Source organism: Apium graveolens, chromosome 1 (assembly GCF_009905375.1).
Source record: "Apium graveolens cultivar Ventura chromosome 1, ASM990537v1, whole genome shotgun sequence".
Lineage (NCBI taxonomy): Eukaryota > Viridiplantae > Streptophyta > Magnoliopsida > Apiales > Apiaceae > Apium > Apium graveolens.
In genome coordinates, this window is record NC_133647.1 from 15,053,740 (window position 1) to 15,060,966 (window position 7,227).

Here is a 7,227-nt window from a genome sequence, read left to right on the forward strand (position 1 = left end):
GTAGCTTCAAAATTTAGTACACTTTCAGTTTGAAATTTTAGTAAAATTTGGAAGGCTTGGTTTTAGAAAGCTTGAAAATTGGATTTGTGATTGGCCGCGCGGGAGGGTTTATTTTGAGAAATTTGGTTTTGGGGTTTCGCCAAATTTACATTCAAATTCGATTTGCGCGCTTATGTCAAACTTTTTGCTTCTTTTGTGACAACTCTAAGCTTCATTTGAATTAATTAATGTGAATATTGAATTTTTATTATTATTTAGGATAAAAAATTATATAGAATTAATATAAAATTTAAAATATAATATAACATCATTTCATTTATATTTTACATTAATACAACATTTAGAGTAACCAAAAGTTCCAAAAAATCTATATTAAAAAAAATCAAATGACAAGTGTCAAAATTTAATTGACAATAAATATTATAAAATAATGCGATTATCGTGCATATACGCCCACCAATCATATTTAACCATTTTTCATTTAAAAGTTATTTTAGGACCAATTTCGGTACTACTAGTATTACTTTAAAATCTATACCCACTCTATTGTTTTTTATTTTAACATTTTATTTTCTTTGTTAGACAATTTCAACCCTTTTTTAAAATATAATATAAGAATACCCATTATTGGAATAAATAATTGTTTATATACGATAATATATCTATTTATTAATTGACCATCTCATTTGAACAAAGCCGGGTCTTGAATGAGACAAATTGTGACTTATTTGATGATATGTAAATCAACTCATTGACCAATACTGGTGAGACGTATTTTATTATAGTACAAATAGGAAATCTATTTAAAATGAGGATCATGATCATTTTAGGGTAAAACTAAAACCTCTATACAGTAATATCTCTATAACCATTAAAGATATTATTAGAAAGAAATTATTCTTTAATAAAAGTTAACATATAGGAAATTTAAAAATTAATTAAAAATATTTACTAAATACCTTAAATTCATGAATTTCATAAATTTTTAAAGTAAATAACATAATATCAATGCATGAATTTGAAACATATCTAAAATGCTCGAAAAAATGAAAAGATTTTGGATACACCTTATTGGTGACCATGTTGATAAGTTATTATAAAATGAAAGTTAAATGATGCAGGATTAAATGAGTTAGTTCGTCATAGTTGATGAGTTATTATGAACATGTAAGTTAAATGATGAATTGTTAACTTAAGTGATGAAGTCACCGTCACAAACAACGCGTATTGATTGTATAAGTAACAAGATTATATATTATCAGATAATCTATATAATGTTTAAGAATTTTTTTCTTATAGGGAGAAAAAATAATAAAGTATGTATTTAAAAAATATATAAAATATTACAATGTAAATGTAAGTTTTAATTATAACTAGCTCAAGTTGGAACTGTAATTTTTTTTTACGATAAAAGGTTAATCCTATACAGTTAAACTTCTTTAAAATAATAGGGTCGATACCAAGAAAAAATATTACTTTAACGAGTTTATTACTTTATCGGATGTAAAGATACACTATATCTATTATGTTGGGACCGGAGAAAAATAACTACTACTTCTTTGAGGTTTAACTGTATTTAGTATGATTATATAGAGGTTTTGCCGCAAATAATAACAAAAGCCTAAAGTTAATATTATTTTGTATAAATGTCTTCCAATGTGTACCACTCGTCAATACCTCGATCAACAAGGAGTGAGTTCTCTAGAGCAAAATATTTCAATTTTTCGTGAGAAGACGCGATGATTTAAATGTGACACTTAATTATTAGACCATTGAGTTTTACTTAACTAAGTTATCACATTGTGAACTTAATGATATGAGGTTTGCGAGATTTTTTAAATAAATATGAACAAATGTTATTTTACCAAACTATCCAAGATTAAATATACGATATAATTGATTATTGTTATCAAACCTAAATAATCATATTTTGGGGGAAAGCGAAAACTGACTTAGGGCATGATAAAATATGAATCTGGACCCACTAGAATGGATTTAAAATAAATCTTTCTGAATTAATTAGTTAAGGTTATTAATTTGATAAAAATATTGGGAGATAAATATTATGAATATATATGAATAATCACTTAAAAATAATTTAATAATTATCAGTAAATAATTCATTTTATGCATTTCCACATATTGTAGATATAAAATGATAAATAATAAAAACAACTTCTCTCTATGCAATAGTTCTTGAGGTGGACACGCTAACATGAAATACTTTCCCCAACTAAAATAGAAACTTGATGGTCGTCCTCAGACACAATGATGCCACTTAAACCCATCCATTACCGGTCTAGCTGAGAATACAACATAGGAACGCGAGGATCGTCCCCAGGGACAATGATTTCAGTCAAACCCCTATCTTACTCCTCTAGCTGATAATGCAACATTTACTAAACAAAATGTTTATTACATGCAAATTAATGATGCAACCAATGTCTCATGTCCCGCACCTGCAACTATGAGTTTGCTGCCATCCAAATTCAAAAAGCCTTCCGAGGTTACCTAGTAAGTTACCAATTTCATACACAATGCCATAAAAACTACAGAGTGGAACTCTTCCGTTTACAAGTAAATCATAGACTGCACCCCTAATTCTGATAATATAAATTCAAACTAAATATATTCTCTATTTTAATACACCCTAAAACTGAATGAAGTTTATAATATCACTTCAGCCATTCCAAGTAGTTGAGTACAAATATAACTGTTATAGATTTTCTCTTTCAAGTCTACTCCGTACGCTAGAATAAAATTAAAAACAAAATTTGGGAAGTAAATGAAAAATTGTGCATTCCTTAATGAATTAATAAAACTGTTCAGGCAAGAAAGGCTCTTTTAGGGACTAGTGAAGCTTCAAGCTATTGTCAGAGGGAGAGCTGGTAGACGCCAAGCTATTGTTACACAGACACTCAACCGATTGCAATCAATTGTTAATATTCAGTCTCAATTCTGTACAAATAAAAGCCAGACGACGGATAAAACTCATTATTTTCAACGAAACAAAGAGTCACAAGAGTTTACAGGCAATGACATAAAGGTACTACTTCCCGCTTAATCCTTCCTCTGTGCTATACTGCTCATTATGTCCTATGTGCTTGATAATTCAAATTATATAACTCAAAATGGCTTAAATTGATTTGTAGATGGATTTTAACAGTCAAAAAAGACAGGACGAGGGTCTCTTGACGAAGGAAGAAGAAAATATTCTATGTACAACCAGGAGAATGGCTGCTATCAAAAGAGACAGATTGAAGGAGTACTCTTTTAGCAACAGAGTAAGTTTTAGACTTCATATTTTGTGCTTGTTGTTCATTGCACTAGTGTCATAAATGCTATCTACAGAGAAGAATGAACACATAGATAACTATTGGAGAACATGAACAAAATATAAATTACAAGATACCTTCAAAATTGCAGAGGTCAGCTGAACTAGAACTTAACAAAGTTTATGGAAGATGGAGATACTGGTTACAACAATGGGTTGATACTCGAATGGCTAATACTGAAGATCTCCAAGATGTGGCTGCTGTTTTCTCATCAAAAGCAAAAGGCAGAGAAGAATCATGAAGCAGACTGACAAAGTCAAGAACCACAAGGAAATAATGCAACAATGACAACGAATTAAACATCTCGTCAGTACTAAGACCATTTTGTCATCCAAAACACCAGTCTATTCAAGAGGATGGCAATTCTATCAGAAGAAAATCTCCGGTTGTTCCAACCTACATGGTTGCTACTGAATCTGCAAAAGCTAAAATTAGATCGACAAGTTCTCCAAGACCAAGGCCAGTACACTTTGATGTTCAATCAGAAACACGTTCTCCGTATAAACATAAAATATCACCAATTTCTTCTATTAATAGTGAGGTGACAACAATCAGTATGCTAGCTCATTCTTGCATACAGAAGACTACTGGTTCCAAAGGACATGTAAGATCCAAGAGAACTTTGAAGTATTTGAGCATCGATTAAGAATGATGCACATGAAATCGGAGGCTGATGATTCTCCTTGGTTTACGTTTGAAAGATTTTTTCTCTACATTTTCATTTTTAAAGAGTAATTTTCATTTTAATTTTTATAAGAAATTTATTGATAACTCCCGGTGGTGGGGCTACTCCTTCGACGTCGTGCCTAGATCCTTTGCCGCTGTGGAGGTGTTAGAGTAAGAACTCGTTTTTGGGAAAGATGAAGATATATATGAATGTAAGGTGGTTGTGTGTGTATATGAGTGTAAGAGAGTGATTAACCCCAAAACCTTACCTTCCTGGGCTATTTATAGCCCAAGGATAGGGTTTTGGGGTTGGTACCTTTAAATCGTAGCCATTGGTTCTGGGAGCGGAAGACACCTTGTTGTAGTGGATGCTTTACACGTGTCAGTGTGGGACTGGTCGAGGAATGTTTTGAGGATACTCTGACACGTGCCCTGATTATTCCCATGATCGATGTGTGACAGTTGTCCCTGTCATGTGCTTGGGCCAATGCCTCACATGCTGGGATTTCTCAAGGTTGGGCTTGCGGGACTGGGCCAGTCAGGACTGGCATTGCGTGGGACTAGACTGAGTTAGGAGTCTCGGACTAGTCCTTCAAGTAGTTTTATGGAGTTAGGAGTCCACGAATAGATCTTACAGGAGCTATATGTACTATCATGTGCCCCCCACTCCCTTATGCAGATTTTCTGGATGGGGGAGTAAATTTGGGGTTGTTTGGAGAAAATGAGCTTTTGATTGTTGTCTTTAGAAGAATTTGAGCTTTTCTTGCCCCTAGTTCGGATTGCGTTGAGTTCAGCCCATTAGGACTAAAATTGGTTGTCTTTAGAAGAATTTGAGCTTTTCTTGCCCCCAGTCCGAATTGCGTTGAGTTCAGCCAATCAGGACTAAAGTTGGTTGTCTTTAGAAGACTTTGAGCTTTTCTTGCCCCCATTCCGGATTGCGTTGAGTTCAGCCAATCAGGACTAAGGTTGGTTGACTTTAGAAGAATTTGAGCTTCTCTTGCCCCCCAGTCCGGACTGCGCTGAGTTCGGCTAATCGGGACTAAGGTTGGTTCTTATGTAGATTTTCTGGATTGGGGAGTAAATTTGGGGTTGTTTGGAGAAAATGAGCTTTGATTGTTGTCTTTATAAGAATTTGAGCTTTTCTTGCCCCCTATCCGGATTGCGTTGAGTTCAGCCAATCAGGACTAAGGTTGGTTGTCTTTAGAAGAATTTGAGCTTTTCTTGCCCCCCAGTTCGGATTGCATTGAGTTCAGCCAATCTGGACTAAAGTTGATTGTCTTTAGAAGAGTTTGAGCTTTTCTTGTCCCTAGTCCGGATTGCGTTGAGTTCAGCCAATCAGGACTAAGGTTGGTTGTCTTTATAAGAATTTAATCTTCCCTTGCCCCCTAATCCGGATTGCGCTGAGTTCGGCCAATCAGGACTAAGGTTGGTTATTTGAAGAATTTGAGCTTCCCTTGCCCCCCAATCCGGATTGCGCTGAGGTAAGTAGTCCGGACCTGGAAGTTGAAACGGTTTTGGGGATTTTCCCCTTAATGATTTGAATTATTACAGTTGTCTTTTTTCAAAAGACGTGTTGTTATAATGACTCTTCAATAATGACCGTATACGATGGGTAGTCAGGATCGTGCCACGTGGCATGGCCTGTTGGGATTCACTGTGCCTATAAAAGGCACTTATCCCCCTTCTTTTTCTTTTTTACCTTTGCTTTTCTCTCTTTCATCCTGTTCTTATTTTCTACCTTTTCTTCGTTGTTCTTGCCGTTGTCGCCGTTTGTCACAGGAGTTCTTGGAGGTTCGTGCTTGTTGCTTGGTCGTCCCCAATCACTCCGATATCTCTGTCTTGTAATTTTTGTTCTTTTTTCTTTGTGTGTATGTGTCTTTTGTGTTTTTTGCTGGTTTGATTTTGGGTAATTGTGTTTCTGGGATTAGGGTTTTTTGGTTGAGTCCGGACTTGGTTGCTTAGTCCGGACTGATATATTTGTATTTGGTTTTTGTTGTTTTTGTGTTATTATGACTTGGGTCCGGAGTAATAGGCTGGTTATAGGGTTTTGTAGTCCGGAGTGGTTATTCTATTTTTGGTCTGTGTTTTGGATTTTAAGTTTCGGGTCTCCGTACTGTTTGTTTTTTACTTTAAATAAAATTGAACATAGGATAGTCCGGACCATGTAGCTTTTAAGATAAATAAACTGTAGGGATTTAGACTAACCTTTATCACTTGTTTTAGGTTTATGGTCCGGACTAAAGTTCGTGCAAGGGCTTTTATCACCTGTTATTCGGGACCGTCGGCTTCAGATTTAGATTCTTCTAGTGATTCGGAGCACATTGAGATGGGGAAAAAGGCGTCCACCTCTGATTCCGAAGCTATCACTAAGCTTTCTGTAGCTAGAATATCCTCTAGGAAGGTGCCTTGCACTCTGAAGTGTTTATGGGTCCACACTCCAGGTTACTTTATCACCAAAAGTGAGGAGATAGAGAACAGTTTTTACTATAGGAGTATTAGGTCCGGGTATGCGAGGCAGCCTAATGCCGGTCCGGGGCCGTGTGATTAGGCCGAATTTGACCGGAAGTTCGTCGGGAGTATTGTTGCCAGGGAGTATTATGAGCTGAAGGATGAGTACGCTGCCTTAGATCATGCGGCGCATGACTCATCAGTTCGGGTTGCTTTTCAGTTGGACCCCCGGATTGAGTAGAGGTGGTCGGAGCCAGATGAGCGGATTTATCACTGACCGATTGATGGATTCGTTCCGGTGTGGTTGGAGCATCTGCCCTCCGGATGGAATCCACATTGGCATCTCTTTTTGAAGCATCTCCGCAAGTATGAATACCAGTTGTCTCCTATGCAGATAACTCCGAATGGGATCAAATGGATGACCTGGTTTATTGCTTCCTGCAACCAGTTCAAAGTTCAGCCCACTTTCAAGTTGTGGCATCATATCTTCACCCTAGTCCGGTCTAGCCAGATGCCTTTGTATGAGCTTCGGTTCTGGGCTCCAGAGTGCGGTTATGGTGGTTCTTACAGGCCCGTAATTCAATAGTCCTCATTGAAGCACTGTAATGGGGAGTTTATTATGCTGAGGGGTTTAGATCTGCATTACCTCCCCTATATAGCTGTGAAGGGAGTCCGGACTTGGTTCCGTAGGGATGTTCTCCGGGGAGATGCTATCCGGCTAGTATTTGCTTTTTGTAAATGTTTGGGTTTCTAGATGACCCGTGACACATTTATGATG